Raw genomic sequence first — 25018 nt, forward strand, 5'->3', positions numbered from 1 at the left:
CGGCTATATTGGTGCTACGAATTCAATAACTTATCTAAACACCCAGGAAGCGTTTCTCTGACAAGTCCTTTAAATGTCATCTGTGCTTTATTACCTGGCTTTGTTTTGGTTTTGATGGGAGGCTGTAGAAAAGAGCACTACATGCAGTATCTTTATACTGAAGAAAAATCTCTTTTCACACAGGATATTATGGATAATATGGTATATTTTGCCTGGAGTTATTTATACTGGTCATAGCAAGTAAAAGATGGCGTAATCTTTCCAGAAGTGTGCGCAGTCTGTCTGGAACAAAAATGACTGACACGACAGATTTGGCTGAGACTAAAATCCCAGAGATATTCTGGTTATAATTATATTACACCCTCTCTCCATGTAAATCTAATCCAGTCAGTATAAGGTTTTAGTCATCCAGTAGAATACATTATAGTAAAACCTATATTAAACTAATGTTTGTAGTCTGTGAATTCTAAAGTAGTAAATACAATTAGAAATTTTATGAAGCAGTATATTATATATTATTATACATACAGGACACTTTTTCGGTGGAATCAAAACATGTGTTCTATTCCCTTCTAGCAGGTTTCATTCATTTGGTTTAATAGCATGGAATATTGTTAGCATATTGCTTATCCTACATGTATTACGCCACTCTACCCAATGGAGAACGAGCGTTTAATATGGTTTACGATATTGCATGGTTGTCAAGATAACATGACGTCACACGTCGGAGATGTAAAACTTCCGCTCTATTGAGTGACCGTGACAATTTGTAAACAAACATGGCCACCAGGTTTGCTTCATTAAATGTGGAAGATTTTGAGAGAATTTTGAAAGAGGAAGACGTGTTAAACACCTGAAAGGAATTTGTATGTATGAATGTATGTATGTATTATAATAATAATAATAATAATAATAATAATAATATTGGCTGGCTTTTTTCATGGTATATCAGATATATTCTACAACCCCGATTCCAAAAAAGTTGGGACAAAGTACAAATTGTAAATAAAAACAGAATGCAATGATATGTAAGTTTCAAAATTCCATATTTTATTCAGAATAGAACATAGGTGACATATCAAATGTTTAAACTGAGAAAATGTATCATTTAAAGAGAAACATTAGGTAATTTTAAATTTCATGACAACACCACATCTCAAAAAAGTTGGGACAAGGCCATGTTTACCCCTGTGAGACATCCCCTTTTCTCTTTACAACAGTCTGTAAACGTCTGGGGACTGAGGAGACAAGTTGCTCAAGTTTAGGGATAGGAATGTTAACCCATTCTTGTCTAATGTAGGATTCTAGTTGCTCAACTGTCTTAGGTCTTTTTTGTCGTATCTTCCGTTTTATGATGCGCCAAATGTTTTCTATGGGTGAAAGATCTGGACTGCAGGCTGGCCAGTTCAGTACCCGGACCCTTCTTCTACGCAGCCATGATGCTGTAATTGATGCAGTATGTGGTTTGGCATTGTCATGTTGGAAAATGCAAGGTCTTCCCTGAAAGAGACGTCGTCTGGATGGGAGCATATGTTGCTCTAGAACCTGGATATACCTTTCAGCATTGATGGTGTCTTTCCAGATGTGTAAGCTGCCCATGCCACACGCACTAATGCAACCCCATACCATCAGAGATGCAGGCTTCTGAACTGAGCGCTGATAACAACTTGGGTCGTCCTTCTCCTCTTTAGTCCGAATGACACGGTGTCCTTGATTTCCATAAAGAACTTCAAATTTTGATTCGTCTGACCACAGAACAGTTTTCCACTTTGCCATAGTCCATTTTAAATGAGCCTTGGCCCAGAGAAGACGTCTGCGCTTCTGGATCATGTTTAGATACGGCTTCTTCTTTGAACTATAGAGTTTTAGCTGGCAACGGCGGATGGCACGGTGAATTGTGTTCACAGATAATGTTCTTTGGAAATATTCCTGAGCCCATTTTGTGATTTCCAATACAGAAGCATGCCTGTATGTGATGCAGTGCCATCTAAGGGCCCGAAGATCACGGGCACCCAGTATGGTTTTCCGGCCTTGACCCTTACGCACAGAGATTCTTCCAGATTCTCTGAATCTTTTGATGATATTATGCACTGTAGATGATGATATATTCAAACTCTTTGCAATTTTACACTGTCGAACTCCTTTCTGATATTGCTCCACTATTTGTCGGCGCAGAATTAGGGGGATTGGTGATCCTCTTCCCATCTTTACTTCTGAGAGCCGCTGCCACTCCAAGATGCTCTTTTTATACCCAGTCATGTTAATGACCTATTGCCAATTGACATAATGAGTTGCAATTTGGTCCTCCAGCTGTTCCTTTTTTGCACCTTTAACTTTTCCAGCCTCTTATTGCCCCTGTCCCAACTTTTTTGAGATGTGTTGCTGTCATGAAATTTCAAATGAGCCAATATTTGGCATGAAATTTCAAAATGTCTCACTTTTGACATTTGATATGTTGTCTATGTTCTATTGTGAATACAATATCAGTTTTTGAGATTTGTAAATTATTGCATTCCATTTTTATTTACAATTTGTACTTTGTCCCAACTTTTTTGGAATCGGGGTTGTATTCAGCTAGCATGATATTGAATTCGTCTTTGACTTGTTCAGTATCATCATGCTAGCTGAATGAAATATATCTGATATACCACTCAATGCCAGCCAGTATTCTTTAAATGCACATTATGTAGAGATTATTCAAGTGGTACATTATGTGTACTGTTTAGCAGGTATTATATACTACAGTATCACTGACTGCTGTTTCTAGAGTAGATTGTTATCTCTGTTAGAACCTTGGAATGTATAACTGATGTCGTGTTCCGACATACCGAAAGACATTCTGGCCCCACAAAACAATTTACTATTTTGGAAGACAATCCTGCTTCAGATTTGTCAATAAAAACACTTAATGTGTTTGTGCGGTAAGACTCATTCTGTGTAGGCAGTCTTCTGCAGAAATGATTTAAAGGGTGTGTTTGTGTCGATCGAATAGATATGGCTCATGGATTCCAGTCCATCGGAAAGATTGAAGACCTTACAGCATATTGACAAGCATACTGTACATCCACCTACACACTACACACATTCTCATTTACTACTGCTAGTGACAGTGTCGAGCATTTTGGCCCTCACTTGAGCTGCACACTCCAGTCCAGTCTGTCCAGAACAAGTCTCGAGGACATGCTCATACATGCTGAAATACTGTCGCTCTCTGAGTCAGCTGGCTAATCCCTAAATTCCATTTGTGTGACTTTCAAGGTCTTTTTCATTTCCACAATTTAGCAGAATTGTTGGCAATATAAAACCGGAACTGTGCTTTTTTCCCCCATTGGCCACAGTCCAGAGTCAGGGATTTTTAATCCTATGGTTTTTGTTATGTGCTTTAAATAGTTTTCCAGTCCTAATGGTTAATGGAGGGTGGTTGAGTAGCCTTGTTTAGTGCTCATTGGTTATTCATACATTTGAGCTGGCATTCAACTCAGTTTTTTTGTTTCCTGAAAATAAAGCAATGGGACAAAGAACTGCAGGCAGTGAATCAGATTTTTTTTTTCATGTTGGAATTAACAGTCACACACACACACCATGAAATGCGATGACTTCATTGAGCACTGTAATGGTAGTGGGGTTGTTTGCACTGTGATGATTCCAGTTGTTAGTCAATGAACAAGACCTAAAACTCCAAGGTCATTTGGGCCAGTTCTTGTTTTATGGTGAGTAGTCTCTATGCCGTTCATAATTCATGTTGGAATTTACTCAACTTCTTCTGATTGCCTTTAGTGACATTCAGTTGATCAGCGACTTATCTTACTAGACCTCATCAATAAAATGGGCACAGTCAGCTCTGGACAGTAACTAGTATGAGGTCAGGAAGTGTTTAATAAAGCATGATTATTGATGTCCAGTGAACAAAAGATGTCTTCCAGAAGAGTAGCAGCAGTGGACTAGCACTGTTGTACTAAAGAGGCACTAACACAACAAAACAGACTGTGGTCACAACGGACTTTTCCCAAACAGCAAACATGTATTCTTGTCTATTCTTAAAGACCCCTTGCTTAGAGTCCTCCTCCCGTTGTCTTAACAGCTTTCATAGAGAGCAGCCGTCATCAGCCTGCTATCTCCTGTGCTTTCTTGAAGAAGAAGCCTTTGTCACATGCATACTCAAGCACAGTGAAATTTGTGCTCTGCATTTAACCCATCTGAAGCAGCAAACACACACACACAAGTGAGCAATGAGCACACACACATACCCAGAGCAGTGGGCAGCTATGCTACAGTGCCCAGGGAGCAGTTGGGAGTTTGGTGCTAACCACTTCAGCCCAAGGCCACCCCATGTTAACGTAACCTGTCTTTGGACTGTGGAGGAAACCGGAGCACCCGGAGGAAACCCACACGGACACGGGGAGAACATGCAAACTCCACACAGAAGGGCCCCCGTCAACCACTGGACTTGAACCCAGAACCTTCTTGCTGTGAGGCGACAGCGCTAACCACTACACCACCGTGCCGCCCAAGTCTTATCCAAGTTCAAATGATCAAAGCCATCTTTAGCTCTCCATTTTCAATTCAGATAAGATGCCACATGCAAAAGCTACAAGCAAACACTGGGCAGAAAGAAGAAAACGCCAGCACGGCTTCAAACACGCTACGTCTTTGATTACACCTCATTGTTCATTTTAATAAACCTGAGCAAAGCAGAGAAGACTTTGAACCTGTAAGACACAGGGAGACATTTTTCTTTTTTTTCAGCCTTCAAAGAGGGCTGTTAACTCAGTTTTTAGGATTTGGGGATTAAAGAGGTCCTTGTGGATGAACTCTCAGATGTCAGAGGAGGATGTGTGTACTGTCCAGAACAGAAACATGGAGGCCTGGTGCATCATTAAGGAGTAGACTCCATTCCTGTTTGTAGATTTTGACACCTTTGGTGCACTTTTTCTCTCTTGCCTGTCAAGCTAATGCATAGTTTAGCATGGATGAGTCTTTACTGTGCTTGTATGCAGCTGGAAAAAGGCAGTGTTAGCTTTATTGTGGAGTAGGGTTCAGTGTTGGCTCAGTCCCTCATGAACATTTCAAATATTGACTTCACAACATGAATAAATTAAAGACCTTATAACTCTTTCTGATCAAGTTTAATTATGAAGGAAAATAATTTGTCTCAAAGCAGACCACATTGCTTGTTTAATTCTGTTCTCTTTTTTGAATACAACCCCGATTCCAAAAAAGTTGGGACAAAGTACAAATTGTAAATAAAAACGGAATGCAATAATTTACAAATCTCAAAAACTGATATTGTATTCACAATAGAACATAGACAACATATCAAATGTTGAAAGTGAGACATTTTGAAATTTCATGACAGCAACACATCTCAAAAAAGTTGGGACAGGGGCAATAAGAGGCTGGAAAAGTTAAAGGTACAAAAAAGGAACAGCTGGAGGACCAAATTGCAACTCATTAGGTCAATTGGCAATAGGTCATTAACATGACTGGGTATAAAAAGAGCATCTTGGAGTGGCAGCAGCTCTCAGAAGTAAAGATGGGAAGAGGATCACCAATCCCCCTAATTCTGTGCCGACAAATAGTGGAGCAATATCAGAAAGGAGTTCGACAGTGTAAAATTGCAAAGAGTTTGAACATATCATCGTCTACAGTGCATAATATCATCAAAAGATTCAGAGAATCTGGAAGAATCTCTGTGCGTAAGGGTCAAGGCCGGAAAACCATACTGGGTGCCCATGATCTTCAGGCCCTTAGACGGCACTGCATCACATACAGGCATGCTTCATCTCTCATCTCATTATCTCTAGCCGCTTTATCCTTCTACAGGGTCGCAGGCAAGCTGGAGCCTATCCCAGCCGACTACGGGCGAAAGGCGGGGTACACCCTGGACAAGTCGCCAGGTCATCACAGGGCTGACACATAGACACAGACAACCATTCACACTCACACCTACGGTCAATTTAGAGTCACCAGTTAACCTAACCTGCATGTCTTTGGACTGTGGGGGAAACCGGAGCACCCAGAGGAAACCCACGCGGACACGGGGAGAACATGCAAACTCCACACAGAAAGGCCCTCGCCGGCCCCGGGGCTCGAACCCAGGACCTTCTTGCTGTGAGGCGACAGCGCTAACCACTACACCACCGTGCCGCCCCACAGGCATGCTTCTGTATTGGAAATCACAAAATGGGCTCAGGAATATTTCCAGAGAATATTATCTGTGAACACAATTCACCGTGCCATCCGCCGTTGCCAGCTAAAACTCTATAGTTCAAAGAAGAAGCCGTATCTAAACATGATCTAGAAGCGCAGACGTCTTCTCTGGGCCAAGGCTCATTTAAAATGGACTGTGGCAAAGTGGAAAACTGTTCTGTGGTCAGACGAATCAAAATTTGAAGTTCTTTATGGAAATCAGGGACGCCGTGTCATTCGGACTAAAGAGGAGAAGGACGACCCAAGTTGTTATCAGCGCTCAGTTCAGAAGCCTGCATCTCTGATGGTATGGGGTTGCATTAGTGCGTGTGGCATGGGCAGCTTACACATCTGGAAAGACACCATCAATGCTGAAAGGTATATCCAGGTTCTAGAGCAACATATGCTCCCATCCAGACGACGTCTCTTTCAGGGAAGACCTTGCATTTTCCAACATGACAATGCCAAACCACATACTGCATCAATTACAGCAGCATGGCTGCGTAGAAGAAGGGTCCGGGTACTGAACTGGCCAGCCCGCAGTCCAGATCTTTCACCCATAGAAAACATTTGGCGCATCATAAAACGGAAGATACGACAAAAAAGACCTAAGACAGTTGAGCAACTAGAATCCTACATTAGACAAGAATGGGTTAACATTCCTATCCCTAAACTTGAGCAACTTGTCTCCTCAGTCCCCAGACGTTTACAGACTGTTGTAAAGAGAAAAGGGGATGTCTCACAGTGGTAAACATGGCCTTGTCCCAACTTTTTTGAGATGTGTTGTCATGAAATTTAAAATCACCAAATTTTTCTGTTTAAATGATACATTTTCTCAGTTTAAACATTTGATATGTCATCTATGTTCTATTCTGAATAAAATATGGAATTTTGAAACTTCCACATCATTGCATTCCGTTTTTATTTACAATTTGTACTTTGTCCCAACTTTTTTGGAATCGGGGTTGTAGTTGAATCAGTACTGCGCCTGAGAACAAGTGGAATGTTGGAATAGCTGTTTGGAGATGGTGTTTCTCTCAACTTTGGTTCAGAAGACCCACTGCCCTGCAACAGTTTCAAGGTTACCAATGCTCAACAGACGCTCATGATCCAAATCATGAGTTCATTATAAAACTAACTGTTCTGTATAACATATAAGTCACTGAACACACCTTTAAAGAGCACCACAGAATTTCTAGGGAATAACTAAAAGCAATTCCAATTACAGCCAATTTCATAAAACATAATGTTTAAACTATAACAGATATTCCATGAAATCGAGTCGTACATGAGCTGATAGCTGACGAGGCACATAGCGCTGAGTCAGCTACAGTATAAGCCATGTACGATGAGATTGAGTGGAATAACTGTTTTATTATATCCACATTCACTGGATTTTGAGAAACAGAACTTTTTTTTGCACATTAAATTAATAAAAACTTTATACAAAATGTCCAATAAAATCATTTCCGCTTAGAATGTAAACAAACCGATGAAATGACAGTAGCAATTTGTGAAAAATGCTATAATAATAATAATTCTTGAAAAATAAAAAAAGATACATTCTTGCCATCAAATACTTTTATTCCATGTTTTGTTGCTTTTTTGTATTTTGGGGGGTTTTGTTTTCGGATAGAGTTTTTATTTCTTCCTTGGTTGGTTCAGCAACACGCTCCGCCATTTTGTTTTTCTCTACTCACGGCATATGAGCTGATATCCTAGTAGTAGAGTAGCCAATCAGAGTGCGCGATTGCTCATATCCAGTGAATGTGGATAGAACAATATATTCATTAATGAATTTAACCTAAAGGTAATGTTCTATTCTTAGTGTATTGTGCAAAAAGAAAGTTGTGATTTGTCTTAGACTTGAGTGACACACAGTGATATTAGCTTGTCTTGGGGGCGGGACTTATTTCCTTTCCACAGTATCAAAAACACATCTTTGAGCTGGGACACAAACATCATATTCCACAATAGTGAGAGAAGACTGAACATCTGGTTTTGTGGGTGTATAGTTTTACAGGCCAGGTAGTGGTGGGAGGCTTATCAGTAGGCTATAAATATGAACAAGCAGAAAAAAAAAAAAAACAGTGTGAATTTTTTTTAAATCATGTTTTTCTTCTGAATGCCAAAAAGTCATTCATTCATTCATTGAGAATGGATTATTTTAGTGCTTTCTCTTTATGAGTGAGTAAATATACGGTGCGGATTATTATCAACCACTGTAAATACAGCCAAATAAACTTTGAACACAAGGTTATGTCACCAGGAAAAAGGCTGCTGGATTGAGATGATGTTTAAGTAGTACTTGACACTCTGAAGGTCTGCACTCTGTGTAATTGTACATTACAGAAAGTCTTGCTTAAGTGATTACACGAGCAGTGTTTCAGGATTTAGTGTATATGTTTCCTTGTCGAGAGAATTTAATATCCCCGAATTGTCACCTTGTCCTCAATCGGGAAGCTTCTCTGATTACCTTATTATGAGGCAGCATGTGGGAGATGTTGGAGGTCCTCCACAGCACACTGCAGCATGGGAAAGTGAGTTTAATCATTTATTACTTACAAGTGTTGTCTCTTATCAGTCCAAGTTTAATGAGGCCCCCAGCGTATTGTGCCATCTCTCAAAATCGACCACACTGCTCATGTTTGGTGCTGTTTTTCTGTTGTTTGCTTGCAGCAATGTGGAGCTCCTTCCTGTGAGCACAGCACTCAGTTTAAAGGCCACTCCTCGTGGATTTGGTTGGCAGTCTTATTTTTTGAATACTTGCTACATGAGGCTTTGGGTGTTATTTTTGTTCTGGCATGAATTAAGTGTGAATAGCAGAAAGTAACTATATTTTAAGTGTATATTTGTACATGTGAGTACAGTAAGTGAGATAACAAGGAGGAGGTGTTAATCATGTGGTAGTTCTTATCACACACACACACACACACACACACACGTCTTTTAAATTGTTTGTATTTTAAGCCTTCAGGACATAGTTCAGCTGAACCACACATAGTCTCCTTTTCACTATATGTGCTCGATATATAACATCATTCTGCTTTAGAACCAATGTAGTGCACTGTGCGCGCTATCAAATAGCACTTGAGAAAAATGCCGACTGTTGGAAATGACCTGCATGACTTACAAAGTAATAATAATTTTAGTGCATACTTATAGTGCATAAATTGCATCATTTTTAAAATATATGAAAAATATACACATACTAAGCCATAACTGAGATCCCTTTTTCTTTACTGAGGAATAGACTTACCCGTATGATAGACTGTGGATCTCTATGGTTGATTTTGTTTTTTCTCCTTTAGAATAATTGATATGATTTAAATTTGATATAAATTTGATGATTATAATTAATTTGAAACTATTCAATGAAATTCATTCTAACAATACTGCTGTCTATGCTATGCATTTACAGACATCATAACTTATACTGTGTGGGTGGGTGGGGGCAGTATTGTGTGTGTGGGTGTGTGGGTGGGGGCAGTGTTTATATCTTGGCTGGGACCAAATGTGCCTAAAATCTAAAAATGTGGGTTGGTTAGGTTAAAGCTAGGGCTAGATTCAGGTGTAGGTATAGCATTAATTATTCTGTCCACATTCACTAGATATGAGCAATTGTGCGCTCTGATTGGCTACTCTCTTACTAGGCTATCAGCTCATATACCGTGAGTAGAGAAAAACAAAATGGCGGCGCGTGTTGCCGAACCAACCAAGGACGAAATAAAAACCGTAGTCGAAAACAAAACCCCAAAAACTACAAAAAAGAAAAAATCAAAGCAACAAAATATGGAATAAAAGTATTTGATGGTAGGACTATCCGTCCATCTATTATCTGTAGCCACTTATCCTGTTCTACAGGGTCGCAGGCAAGCTGGAGCCTATCCCAGATGACTATGGGCGAGAGGCGGGGTACACCCTGGACAAGTCTCCAGGTTTCGCAGGGCTGACACAGAGACAACCATTCACACTCACATTCACACCTACAGTCAATTTAGAGCTATCAGTTAGTCTAACCTGCATGTCTTTGGACTGTAGGGGAAACCGGAGCACCCGGAGGAAACCTACGCAGACACGAGGAGAACATGCAAACTCCACACAGAAAGGCCCCCGTTGGCCGCTGGGCTCGAACCCAGGACCTTCTTGCTGTGAGGCGACAGTGCTAACCACTACACCACCGTGCCACCCTGGCAAGAACATATATATATTTGTAGAATCAGACCAAGGTGGGTGGAGCACAGAAGCACGGCAGGCCAGAATTGAGTTCTCAGAAACTCTTATTTTTAAAGATATATGTGGCTTTTCAGCTCATTCACTCTCTCACACGCACACACACATGCATTCTGGTAGGGAAAGAGCCCCCTTTCCCTGCGCTCTCTCTCCTTTTAAAGGGTGCGGTCACTGGGGGAGACACACAAACACAGGTTAATTCCCATCAGGTGCAATGATTCCACCACTTACCTTCCCCAACTCCACCCTCCATTCACAGACCGACGCTTGGCCACGCCCCTGCTGCCACAATATTTTTTTATTTTTGAAGAATTATTATTATAGCATTTTTCACAAATTACTACTGTCATTTCACCAGTTTGTTTACATTCTTCATCTTTAAATTCTTTTTTTTTTGGTGTTTTCTCTGACCTATGTAAATCGACCTTGAGTTTGAGAAAGGCGCTATATAAATGTAACTTCTTCTTCTTATTATTATTATTATTAATAAACATTACAATTTGTTGAATTTTTTTAGACTGATTCAAAAGCTCAAAGAAGTTTGAAAATTACTTAACTGAAATATCCAAGGAAGAATTAAATAAATGTCTAAAGCTATTCTATACCTCGGCACAGCAGCAAGACGGCACTTTCTACAAAAAAACAACACTAAAGTCAGTTTGTGCAGCCATCGATAGGTTTAAAAGATGTCTGCCTCAGCAAAATGATTTTGTCGGATGTTTTGTATAAAGTTTTTATTTATTGAATTTGCAAAAAATAAAAATGCTCCATTTCTCAGAATCCAGTGAATGTGGATATAAATGTACAGTGCTCAGTGTAAATGAGTACACCCCCTTTGAAAAGTAGCATTTTAAACTATATATTTAAACTCAATTGAGGTCTCAATGAACACAAACAATTTCCAAACTGTTGACAAGACAAAGTTTAATATAACATCTGTTTAACTTATAACGTGAAAGTAAGGTTAATAATATTGTTAGGGTTTTGCTGGGATTCGAACCTGGTTCGTTGGTGTGATAATCCAGCAAACCCCCACTAGGCCACCAGGGGGATGACTCAAATGCAGAGGCGTGAGGCGGAAGTAGAAAAAGAATCAAAAGGTTTATTTAAACTATATACACTATATACAGGGCAAAACAAAAGACAACAAAAAAACCAAAGAGTATAATCCAAAAGAAAAGCAAAGTGCAAAAATACAAAAGCTAGGAAGATCAAAAAACACAGTACAAAGGAAACTGGAGATAAACATAACAGCACAAAGACTCCGTGACAAGAGGACTGAACTCAGGGGTATAAATAGACAAACTAATTAAGGACACAGGTGAAGATAATTAGGCAATTAACACAAACACAAAACACAGGAACAGTGGCGGCCTCTAGAGGCCAAAATAAACACGACATGAAAAGGAAATAACAGCGGCCTCTAGAGGCCAAAACAGTCCTAGTCCTAACAGGACCCCCCCCTCTAGGAGCGTCTCCTGACGTTCCCAGGGCGATCCGGATGGGCCGAATGGAAGTCCCGACATAGTTCTTTATCAAGGACATCCCGAGCAGGAACCCAGCAGCGCTCCTCAGGACCATAGCCCTCCCAGTCCACCAGATATTGCAACCCGCCGCGGACCCGGCGGGAGTCAAGCAGGCGATTCACAGTGAACACAGTCTGCCCCTGGAAGATGCGGGGGGGTGGGGGGTTCCTAGGGGCAGGGGCATACGTAGATGTCAGTACGGGCCGTAACAGGGAAACATGGAAAGTGGGGTTGATCCTCAGAGTCCGGGGCAACTGGAGCCGGTAGGAGACAGGGTTCACCCTGCGCACCACCTTGAAGGGGCCAATGTAGCGAGGAGCAAGCTTGCGGTTCTCCACCCGCAGTGGAAGGTCCTTAGTGGACAGCCAAACACGCTGCCCAGGGCGGAAAGCGTGTGCAGGTCTTCTATGGCGGTTGGCCTGAGTCTGGTTGGTTCTGGAGGTCTGTATGAGGGTCTTCCTGACCTTGCTCCAGGTCTTGCGACACTGTCTCACATATTGGTTGACCGAGGGCACCCCCGCGTCCTCCTCCTGGTCCGGGAACAGAGGTGGCTGGAACCCGAATTGGCACTGGAATGGCGACAGCTTGGTGGCCGATGACTGCAGGGTGTTGTGGGCGTACTCCGCCCATGGCAGCCAGGTGCTCCACGATGTCGGGTTATCCATAGCCAGGCCTCGCAGGGTGGTTTCCAGGTCCTGGTTGAGCCTCTCCGTCTGACCATTGGACTGTGGGTGAAACCCAGAGGAGAGGCTGGCAGTGGCTCCGATGACCTTGCAGAACCCGTGCCACACTCGGGAGGAGAACTGGGGCCCTCGGTCTGAGACGATGTCCTGTGGAAGACCAAAGACTCGGAAGACATGATTAAACAAAAGTTTCGCAGTTTCAAGAGCAGAGGGGAGTTTGCACAGTGGTATGAAGCGGCAGGCCTTGGAGAATCTGTCAACTAAGACCAAAATGACCGTGTTACCTTGTGACTCAGGGAGACCCGTGATAAAGTCGACTGCCACGTGGGACCAGGGACGCCGGGGAATGGTCAGAGGATGCAGGAGACCCTGGGGACGCTGTCGTGGGTTCTTGGTTCTGGTGCAAACCTCACAGGACAGGACAAATGACCTTACTTCCTTCTCCATGTTAGGCCACCAGAAGCGTCTTTTCAGGAAGTCCAGGGTCCTCCGAGCTCCCGGGTGGGCGGTGAGAGGGGAAGAGTGACCCCACTGGAGAACCTTGGCCCGGGCTTGATGTGGGACGTACAAGAGGCCTGGTGGCCCCGTCCCAGGACCGGGGTCCTGGCGTTGGGCTCGTCGGACAGCCTCCTCAATACCCCAGCGGACAGGGGCCACAATCCGGGACACAGGGATAATAGGCCCGACTTCATTCTCCCTGTTAGTGGCAGAGAACAGTCTGGACAGTGCGTCAGGTTTGGTGTTCTTGGAGCCGGGGCGGTATGAGAGGGTGAAGTCAAACCGACTGAAAAACAGGGCCCACCTAGCCTGTCGAGGGTTCAGTCTCTTGGCTTGCTGGAGGTACTCCAGGTTCTTGTGGTCAGTCCAAACCAGGAATGGATGTTGTGCTCCCTCCAGCCAGTGCCTCCACTCCTCAAGGGCCAGTTTGACCGCTAGCAGTTCTCGATCCCCCACATCGTACCGGGACTCAGCAGGACTCAGGCGGTGGGAGAAGTAAGCGCAGGGGTGCAGCTTTCCTTCCGAACGTTGAGAGAGCACCGCGCCGACACCACTGTCCGAGGCGTCCACCTCCACGATGAATGGTTGGGAGGTGTCCGGGAGAACCAGAATGGGTGCCGTGCAGAAGCGGTCCTTGAGGTCTTTGAACGCCTTTTCTGCCTGAGGAGACCAGCCATAAGATCCACCTGTCCCTTTGGTGAGGTCAGACATGGGTGCTGCCACAGAACTGAAGTTCCTGATGAACTTGCGGTAGAAGTTAGCGAATCCTAAGAACCGCTGAACCTCCTTAACGGACTTGGGAGTAGGCCAATCCCGGACGGCCAGGGTCTTGGCAGGGTCCATTTGGAGTTGGCCTGTCCGTACAATAAATCCCAGAAAGGAGACCTCGGGAACATGAAATTCGCATTTCTGGGCCTTGGCGAACAGATTGTTCTGTAGCAGCCTCTGGAGAACCTGGCGGACATGGTGGCGGTGCTCCTGCACGGTCTTGGAAAAGATAAGGATGTCGTCGAGGTAGACAAAAACGTATAGGTTAATCATGTCCCTTAAGACGTCGTTGATTAGGGCCTGAAAAACAGCTGGTGCGTTGGTGAGTCCGAAGGGCATCACCTGGTATTCGTAGTGCCCAGACGGGGTGTTAAAGGCAGTCTTCCACTCGTCTCCCTGTCGGATACGGATGAGGTGGTATGCGTTCCGTAGGTCCAACTTGGTGAAGACGGTGGCGCCTTGGAGCAGGTTGAAAGCTGTGGACATCAGCGGAAGGGGATATCGGTTGCGCACAGTGATCTTATTCAGGCCCCTGTAATCAATACATGGTCGGAGCCCCCCATCCTTCTTGCCGACAAAGAAGAAGCCGGCTCCAGCAGGTGAAGTGGAGGGTCGAATAAACCCAGAGACCAGGGCATCTTTGAGGTATTCCTCCATGGCCTTGCGTTCTGGCTGAGAGAGTGAAAACAGTCTGCCACGAGGAGGGGTAGTCCCAGGGAGCAAGTCGATGGCACAGTCGTAGGCCCGGTGCGGAGGAAGAACGGCGGCCCTGCTCTTGCTGAATACCTCCTTGAGATCCCAGTACTCTGTGGGAACTTGAGATAACTCGGTGAGATCAGGGGGCTCGGCAGGAGACACAGGAGAGCTAGAGAGCAGACAAGAGGCATGGCATGCAGGGCCCCATTCCACAACCTGGCTTGTTACCCAGTCTATGCGAGGGTTGTGGCGAGTAAGCCAAGGAAGGCCTAGAATAACTGGGAACTCAGGTGAAGGAATCAGGTGCAGGGATATTTCTTCCTTGTGACCTTGAGACTGGAGGAAAACAGGAGAAGTAACTTGGGTGACTCTTCCATCACCTAACGCTTGGCCATCGAGGGCAGACACAGACAGTGGGACTTCAAGAGGTGCAGTCGGAATATTGATGCTTTGGGCGAAGTGAATATCCATAAAGTTCCCAGCCGCCCCTGAGTCTATCAAAGCTTGACAAGAGTGGACAGACTCACCCCAGGAGATGGAGACCGGGATGTAGATTCCTTGGCCAGGGAGTCCGGGAGAGAGGGTAGGCCCCGTCACAACCCTCCCTCGGCTGGACGGGGCGGTCCTTTTCCCAAGAGTTCGGGACATGATGCTCGGAAGTGACCAGGCTTGCCACAGTAGATGCAGCACTTGTCCCTCCTTCTGCGCTCCCTCTCAGATGCGGAGAGGCGAGTACGACCCACTTGCATGGGTTCTGGACAGTCACTGAAGGAGGTAGACGGTCTCCAGGTAGAGGTAGGGAGGCTGGGGGGGCTCAAGGCTTGGTGGCGTTCTCTCATCCTGTTGTCCAGACGAATAGCATGTGAGATGAGGGTTTCGAGGTCACTTGGGCATCCAATAGAGGCCAGACCGTCCTTGATGGGGTCAGACAGACCATGGTGGAAGGCTGACACCAGGGCAGTCTCGTTCCATCCACTTACTGCTGCGAGTGTTCGGAACGAGATGGCGTAATCTGCGACGCTTCCTCCTTGCCGGATGGACATGAGCTTTCGGGCTGCGTCGGTACTGATGTCTGCCTGATCGAAGACCCGAAGCATCTCTTCAGAAAACAGCTGGAAATCAAAGCACTCAGGTCCCTGTCTTTGCCAGATAGCAGTAGCCCAGGCTCGCGCCTTACCAGCTAATAAGGTGATCACAAAGGCAATCTTGCGGCGATCCGTAGTGTAGGTGGTAGGCTGAAGCTCAAAGGTGAGTTGACACTGGGTAAGGAACTCTCGGCACTCACTGTGCTTGCCGTCATACCTCTGTGGTGCAGGAAGGCTGGGTTCGCGAGGTGAAGAAGGCAGCATTGCAGGAGGCACTGGAGCAGGAGTGGGAGCTGGATCAGGAGCAGGATCAGGAGCAGGAGATGCAGGCAGAGATGTCAGCTGTGCCAGGGTTTTCCCAATTTGCTGAAGCAGTTCCTCGTGGCGAGCGAGGGCCTCACGTTGGCTGGTGAGCGTACGTCCATGAGCGTCCATGGTCGCTCCGAAGCGTGTCAAAGCTGCCATAATTCCCTGAAGGTTGGCCGGGTAGACAGTTGAAGCAGCCTCTGCTGAGTCGGTCATGACGGAGTCTTTCTGTTAGGGTTTTGCTGGGATTCGAACCTGGTTCGTTGGTGTGATAATCCAGCAAACCCCCACTAGGCCACCAGGGGGATGACTCAAATGCAGAGGCGTGAGGCGGAAGTAGAAAAAGAATCAAAAGGTTTATTTAAACTATATACACTATATACAGGGCAAAACAAAAGACAACAAAAAAACCAAAGAGTATAATCCAAAAGAAAAGCAAAGTGCAAAAATACAAAAGCTAGGAAGATCAAAAAACACAGTACAAAGGAAACTGGAGATAAACATAACAGCACAAAGACTCCGTGACAAGAGGACTGAACTCAGGGGTATAAATAGACAAACTAATTAAGGACACAGGTGAAGATAATTAGGCAATTAACACAAACACAAAACACAGGAACAGTGGCGGCCTCTAGAGGCCAAAATAAACACGACATGAAAAGGAAATAACAGCGGCCTCTAGAGGCCAAAACAGTCCTAGTCCTAACAAATATAACTTAGATTACACAATTTTTCAGTTTTACTCAAATTAGGGTGGTGCAAAAATGAGTACACCCCACAACAAAAACTACTACATCTAGTACTTTGTATGGCCTCCATGATTTTTAATGACAGCACCAAGTCTTCTAGGCATGGAATGAACAAGTTGGCGACATTTTGCAACATCAATCTTTTTCCATTCTTCAACAATGACGTCTTTTAGTGACTGGATGCTGGATGGAGAGTGATGCTCAACTTGTCTCTTCAGAATTCCCCAAAGAAAATAATTTCTTTCCACCACAAAGGCGAAGACTACAAGAAGATCAGCAAAGCTTTACTTATCAGTCAGAATACTGTAGCAAAAGTGGTACAAAAATTTAAGAAAGATGGAACTGCAACCATCTCACAGAGACGTCCAGGTCGTCCACGGAAGTTAACACCTCGACAGGAGCGTCTTCTGATGAGGAGGGTTGAAGAAAATTGGCATGCAAGTTCACTGCAGTTATCTAAAGAAGTAGAAAGCCAAACTGGGGTGACTATTTCCCGTGACACAATACGGCGTACGCTGCAGAGGAATGGCATGCATGGATGCCGTCCGTCCACGAAAGAAACTTCTCCTAAAGCCCAGGCACAAAAAAGCCCGCCTAGAGTTTGCCAGGGCCCATGCTGACAAAGATGAAGACTACTGGGACTCTATACTCTGGAGTGATGAGACCAAGATAAATGTTTTTGGAACTGATGGCTTCAAAACTGTATGGCGTCGCAAAGGTGAGGAATACAAAGAAAAATGCATGGTGCCTACAGTGAAACATGGTGGTGGCAGTGTCCTTATGTGGGGCTGCATGAGTGCTGCTGGTGTCGGGGAGCTGCATTTCACTGATGGCATCATGAATTCACAGACGTATTACTCCATACTGAAAGAGAAGCTGCTACCATCACTCCGTGCCCTTGGTCGTCGTGCATTTTTCCAGCATGACAATGATCCTAAACACACATCTAAGGCCACTGTTGGATTTCTGAAGAAGAACAGGGTGAAAGTGATTCAGTGGCCAAGTATGTCTCCTGATCTGAACCCAATCGAACACCTATGGGGAATTCTGAAGAGACAAGTTGAGCATCACTCTCCATCCAGCATCCAGTCACTAAAAGAGGTCATTGTTGAAGGATGGAAAAAGATTGATGTAGCAAAATGTCGCCAACTTGTTCATTCCATGCCTAGAAGACTTGGCGCTGTCATTAAAAATCATGGAGGCCATACAAAGTACTAGATGTAGTAGTTTTTGTTGTGGGGTGTACTCATTTTTGCACCACCCTAATTTGAGTAAAACTGAAAAATGTGTAATCTAAGTTATATTATTAACCTTAATTTCACATTATAAGTTAAACAGATGTTATATTAAACTTTGTCTTTTCAACATTTTGGAAATTGTTTGTGTTCATTGAGATATTGTTTAAAATGTTACTTTTCAAAGGAGGTGTACTCATTTACGGGAGCGCAGGTGGCCAAGTGGTTAGAGCGCTTGACCGCTAAGCGAACGGTCCCTGGTTCGAGCCTCGGCTCGACGGGGATCTGGGGCTCGCTCCCTGTCCACCCAGCAGTGAATGGGGACCTGGTGGAAACACTGGGGAAGTTAAAGGCGGCGAGGAAAGGAACTGGCCACCCTACCTCACTATGCTGATGGCCCAGGACAAGTGCGCTCTCTAACAGGCACTCCCCCAATGTACGAAAACATATATGGGACTCCCCTTTGCTACTCATTTACGCTGAGCATTGTGTGTGTGTATATATATATATATATATATATATATATATATAAACAATTATTCCACTTAATCTTATAGCTGTCAGCTCATGTACGACTCGATTTTGTGGAATAATTGTTAAAAAGCTGCATTTATAATCTCTCTCTCTGTCTCTCTCTCTCTCGCGCGCGTGCGCACACACACACACACACACACACACACTTTTCTAAATTACTCGTTATGACGAGGATCTCTTTTGACATTGGCATGTGGGTGTCTGTTCATTTTCTGCTTGCTGATGGAGGAAGAGCCACTAGAGCACCTCCTGCTCACACACATAATGCTGTTATATAAATTGCTATAATCTGTCCTGAAGATGGAGAGTGGAGCTGCTTAGCACCTTTAAAAATCCAGCACAGCTCAGTCTCTTTTTCCCTTTTCTTTTGTACCGGGGCTTTGTGAAGCACTCTGATGAGACACATTAAAAGGATTGGTCCCTTCCTTATTAGGCTTATAACTGTAAGAGGTTTTAGACTCACTCCCTTCCTCAGCAGTCCTGCTTTAATCTCTGAGGTTTCTGCTCTTCTCCATGCAATGATCCATCCATTGTAGGTCTTCCCTGCTGGGACTGCTGACTAGCAGTCATGCTGTCCCAGTCTCATTGTCTATACATATATCTGTGTGTGTGTTTCTCTCCCAGTGTCCTCTGTCTCCGTCTGTTTGCCTAGGCAAATTCATCTTGGCTCTGCTGCAGGAACTCAAATCCTGCACCTGGTGTTCTGGCAGAGGATCACCTGTAGACAGTGGCCCCACTGGAAGTGCAAGCGACTCAATATCCCATCCATCTCTCCTTCACTTCTATCATTTCTCCCCTCTCTGCATGCGCCACTCATGTATCCTGCAGTTCTCAGACAACAGCTCTGTTCTGCATCACTTAGCGCTTTAACGGTGCTGTGAAATGTCACACAGGATGGAAAGCACTTGTTTATGTTGTTGTTATTGTGCTCTGACTATGTGTCTGGCCTCGCATTATCCTCCTGCTCGATAAACGTGCCACATTTTGAAAATGAGAACCAGTTGTTGTTGTTTTTTTTCTCCTCAGCAGCAGATGGCCTCTGGATTGTGTTAAAGTGCTGTGTTCATCTAAGCCCCACAGAGAAGGTGTCAGAGGCAAAATGGTGGCTGATTTTGTTGGATGTAATCCTGCATACCCGCACTTCTAATCCATGTGCAAACTCAAAGAGAGAGGAAAGAGATAAATAGACAGAAATAGTGCATTTGCTTGCTGACAGGAATATTAAGAAGCAAAACTCTTCATAACCAGCACCCACTCACTTGTTTTACATTTTTCTTTGCATGTACACTATATTGCCAAAAGTATTTGCTCACCTGCCTTGACTCACATATGAGCTTAAGTGACATCCCATTCCTAATCCATAGGGTTCAATATGACGTCGGTCCACCCTTTGCAGCTAGAACAGCTTCAACTCTTCTGGGAAGGCTGTCTACAAGGTTTAGGAGTGTGTTTATGAGAATTTTTTACCGTTCTTCCAGAAGCGCATTTGTGAGGTCACACACTGATGTTGGACGAGAAGGCCTGGCTCTCAGTCTCCGCTCTAATTCATCCCAAAGGTGTTCTGTCGGGTTGAGATCAGGACTCTGTGCAGGCCAGTCAAGTTCATCCACACCAGACTCTGTCATCCATGTCTTTATGGACCTTGCTTTGTGCACTGGTACACAGTCATGTTGGAAGAGGAAGGGGCCAGATCCAAACTGTAAAAACAGTCTGCATGCCTAGGTGCTTGATTTTATACACCTGTGGCCACGGAAGTGATTGGAACACCTGATTCCGATAATTTGGATGGGTGAGCAAATACTTTTGGCAATATAGTGTATGTCAGTTGCGGGGTTGAAACCACTTTAAAAATAGCTGGTAACCAGGCTGGGGTTCATGCTCAAAAAAACAGAAGGAGGAAATTTTTACGCAGTATTTTATATTTATTGAAAATGTATCTAAATATAATTTTTGTGCACCTCATCTCTGTTTTATTATTGTTTTGAAATGAAGCCAATCTTGGTAAATGTTAGTTTTTAACTGTTTCTAATTTCAGAGTTGCAGTTAGTGACCTTAAAACCTGATATTAACGCAGTTTAAGTAGCTCAAGTGTGGTTACAACAGCCAAACTTTCACGTGGCTCACTCTCTGTCAGCCAGCTTTTATATAAAAAAAAAGTCACCAAAGTTAGGGTCTTACTGTCAAGGCAGTAAGTAAATACCCCCATCCGTTACCTCAGGGACAGTCAAACTTTTTGCAGCCAACATCCTTTTAACTGAAAAAAAAAATCCAGATTTAAAGATTCCAAATTTATTCAATGAACACAGTCTAATTCAATATTAGGCTCATTATTGACATTTTTACAATAATATGATTGTTTTTTATTTAAGCTGTAGAGCTTTTTAGTCATGTGCTTTTCACGGACAAAATATTAGGTCCAAGTTGACATTATTTGTAGGCCTGTTTCTATGGTATGTCATGGTTTCACTATTACTAATATATCAGCTAACACAAGATACTGTTATGCATCTCGTGTGTAAGGCTGTATTTTTTAAATAGTTTCCCAGGTTACCGTAAAGCACCATGGGAAAATTGTGATTGTATAATGGTTATCATGTGTTAACCATAAAGTACGACAGTAAAACATAGTACACTATAATAAACGTTCATAAAAGAAATCAGATCATGCTACATTTGACATAATCGTACAGTTGAGGCCTTCGATATTTAACCGAAACTCGTGACCTTTATCTGGCCATGGCGATGAACTGCAGGACATCACATCCGCAATATTGCGTGACTTTGTTTTATTCTTTTCCCCACTCATAAAGCCATCAGTCACTGCACACACCTTCATACAAACCTCAACCAGGTGTCCTGCTGTACACACAAAGACACTCAGGCACACACACACACACACACACACACACACACACACACACACACACACACACACACACCCAGAAACACAGTATACCTATTAATGAAAGGTTCTCTTTAGTAGATGGCATGACAGAGGGCCTGAGTTTTATTCATGACTTGGATGTTGAAACCAGGCTGGATCCTAGACTGAGGTGTAATTTAACTGATTGCTCGAAGAGCAGCAGGTAATCTGACCTGCCCAAGGGGAAGTGTGGCTTAATGCCTATTCATCTAATTTTAAAGGTCTCAACCGTGTTGTCACATTTATATAACAGTTTGGCAACATCATTCTGTTTTGACAGTCTAGATGACGTTGTGGAAACGGTTCCTGCACTTTCACTTATGACAGCTCTGAAAGAAATATATGATTTCTGCCTCTGAGTTTGTGCAACAATTGAATAGCCTCCGAGTTGAAGCTGGAGTGCTCAGTAGCGATGAGCTTTCTGTAGACAGGAGTAATCTGACTGAGCACACAGCTTCTGCGTGTCTTTCCACTGGTACACATCATCCCACTGTCATTCTCCTTCAGCACTAATTATAGCACGTCCCTTATGTTCTCCAGCTGTGGTCTGAGGTCTGGGAGTTCGAGCAAGTTCTGTGTGTGTGTGTGTGTGTGTGTGTGATCATGGCCTTAGCCTGCTTCACTGATGGTACAGGGTTATGGTAGCCTCATTTAACAAATGATTACTTCAATTAGGCAGCTAAGGTGGAAAAGCTGTATTAGGAGTGTCACGTCACTCTCCAAGGGCCAGAAAAGTTCTCAGGAGCAAAATAAATGGAAGCTCATTGGTGCAGGGATCTGATCCATACTGCCAGTCTGTTCACAGCCCTGTCAGCATTTAAGCATGCCCAAAGAGCAGACATTATGACAACATACCAATACTGAAAAAAAAATCTGTATGTTGGGTTTTTTTTGGTTATTCCAGGCGTCATCAGTACTAGGGCCCGGTCGATAAGGAATTTTTGGTACTGATAACAATAAAAAGGTCTTTGATGTCTGATAACAGATATTATTGGCCAGTACCCACAGCTTGAAAAAAAAAAAGACAAACATTTCTTTATTGAAACCGAAATGTATCAGAATATTGGGAATAGTACAAAAATAATCAAGCAGACCTACATGTTCTTAAAAAAAAACAAAAAAAAACAGTTTGAACGATGTACACAACAGAATTACTTTAATTAGGCCTATTTACTATTCACATACTATTCTCACATACTTAAATACTTTTAATGACAATGATTTAATAAAATAAACAGAAAAAACGTCAAACAATAAAAAAGCAGGCTGTAGTCGCATGAGGCACAAAGCTGTCTTGTCTGTCACAGAGCTAGTAAACATCTATCATAAAACATTCCACGCTGTTCATACACACAAACTGATGAGCTGCTTCAGTTCGACCCATTACAATGGAAATAAAGATAAATAAATAAAGGCAATGAGCTGTATCAATGTATTGATTTTTTGGTCAGTCTTAGGTAAGTAACCGTATTTAAACTTTGCTCTCTAAGATTAGCGTGCATTTTCGTTTGATTGCAGCGAGCTAAGCATGCTTCTTCAAACGATGCTTAGCTTGCACTCTCGGTTGTTGAATTTGTGCATGAGGAATTGTATTGTCTGAGTGGCAGTTAATATCTGTACATGTGAAATAATATAATTTGCTCATGAAAGTGTTTTATCGCGCTTGTGACATACGATATAAATCTGACTCCATAAGATGCCAGCTAGCTTACTAACTTAGACAGCAAACCTTTAACGCTGGGATTTTTAGTAAACATTTGCAAGTAATGTATTTGTTCTATAAACACAAAGGCCTGTCTAATATAACCTCAATCACCTTTAGATATAAAACAGCATTTACTTTCACTTGAGGTTCACAAACATGCTGGCATATGTGACACGTTTCTGCTCATTGCTCATCAAAGTCGCTTGTTTAGTGAATCCTTCAGGCTAATCGGCCGGCTGTGTAACTCAGAATAAAGGTGCCTTATCAGCCCTCGACCAGCCTTATTTCAGCTGATACTGATAAGGTTATTAGACACCATTATCAGCCGATCTTATCGGCCTCTTGATATATCGATCGGGCCCTAGTCGGTATTTTTATAACAGCATTTGACTGCATTGTTGCTCACAGTAACCACTTGTTAAATACTTCAGTTTTTATAAATGTTGAATACAAAAATTGATCTTGTAGTGGGGCGGCACGGTGGTGTAGTGGTTAGCGCTGTCGCCTCACAGCAAGAAGGTCCGGGTTCGAGCCCCGTGGCCGACGAGGGCCTTTCTGTGCGGAGTTTGCATGTTCTCCCCGTGTCCGCGTGGGTTTCCTCCGGGTGCTCCGGTTTCCCCCACAGTCCAAAGACATGCAGGTTAGGTTAACTGGTGACTCTAAATTGAGCGTAGGTGTGAATGTGAGTGTGAATGGTTGTCTATGTGTCAGCCCTGTGATGACCTGGCGACTTGTCCAGGGTGTACCCCGCCTTTCGCCCGTAGTCAGCTGGGATAGGCTCCAGCTTGCCTGCGACCCTGTAGAACAGGATAAAGCGGCTACAGATAATGAGATGAGATGAGATCTTGTAGTGTTTTATAAAGTGGCTGTGGGTTTCTGTTGGGTCCTCTGTCCTCTTACCTTCCAGTTATATACAGGTAAATAGATTATCAACAGTTCATTTCTTTCAAGGTTGAATGAGTGTACGGTGCCCTTAGATGTATTGACGTCCCATCCAGGATGTATTCCTGCTTTGTGCTCAGTGTTCCCAGGATAGGCTCTGGATTCATTGTGACCCTGACCACACTAAAGTGTTTACTGAAGATTAATGACTACTGGGCATGTGACGTTTTCCCTCTAGCTAAAATCTTGATAATAATATTTTGGAGCCTTATTAGCTGTGTGAATATTTAAGAGAAATATTCTGTGTGTCACTAAGGTAGGAATGAACTTAATTTAGTAAAATTAACACTCGTTTTAATATTTTATCATTTTAAAAATATTTTAAAGCTCGTTAATATTTTAACGTTTTACTCATGTCATTTTAATGGCTAGTTCCTGCAGTGCTCATGCTGTTTTACATTTCTGTTTGCTGTACTAGTATCTCAGCTTGACTGAAGAATGAATCAGTCCATTTCCCCAGAGACTGAACAAATGTCTAATTTCTTCTGATTAAAAGAATAAAACATTGGCTGTCAGTCATAAATTGTCATCTCATCTCCAGTTCAGTATGAATCAGGCTTTCGTCTAAACGGGGGAACAGGGGCGGTGCGCCCCCTTACCGACTCCGTGAAAACATCCCAGCAACACCACGTGACAATGTGTCTGATCATCAAATACGTTATAATTACTGCAAAAATATTCCAATCATAGTAGATACACCGCCAGACGGTGCAAAAACAATCCGAATTGGCGTTTTCCAGACTGAGGCGCCATGTTGTTTAGTTATTTACTTGTCGCGGCTGCTCTCGCGAGATTTGACATGGGTTACATACAAGGTCAGCTGACTTGTAGAGCGAGATTTCTCGAGACTGAATGACCTTTCACCCACCGGCGCGGGAGCTTTTGACAGAAGTAGTTCGCGAGTTGTTTTTGTTGACACTTGGGCATTTAAAGATGTCATCCCGCG

The 25018-nt window shown here is 43.5% G+C and overlaps 1 protein-coding gene across 2 annotated transcripts in view; it reads left to right on the plus strand.

The window, feature by feature from the left end:
- dgki (diacylglycerol kinase, iota) overlaps positions 1–25018 on the plus strand; it is a 162741-nt gene that overhangs the window by 6631 nt on the left and 131092 nt on the right. The window lies entirely within an intron of this gene.

Source organism: Neoarius graeffei, chromosome 21, assembly GCF_027579695.1.
Source record: "Neoarius graeffei isolate fNeoGra1 chromosome 21, fNeoGra1.pri, whole genome shotgun sequence".
In the NCBI taxonomy this organism is placed as follows: Eukaryota; Metazoa; Chordata; class Actinopteri; order Siluriformes; family Ariidae; genus Neoarius; species Neoarius graeffei.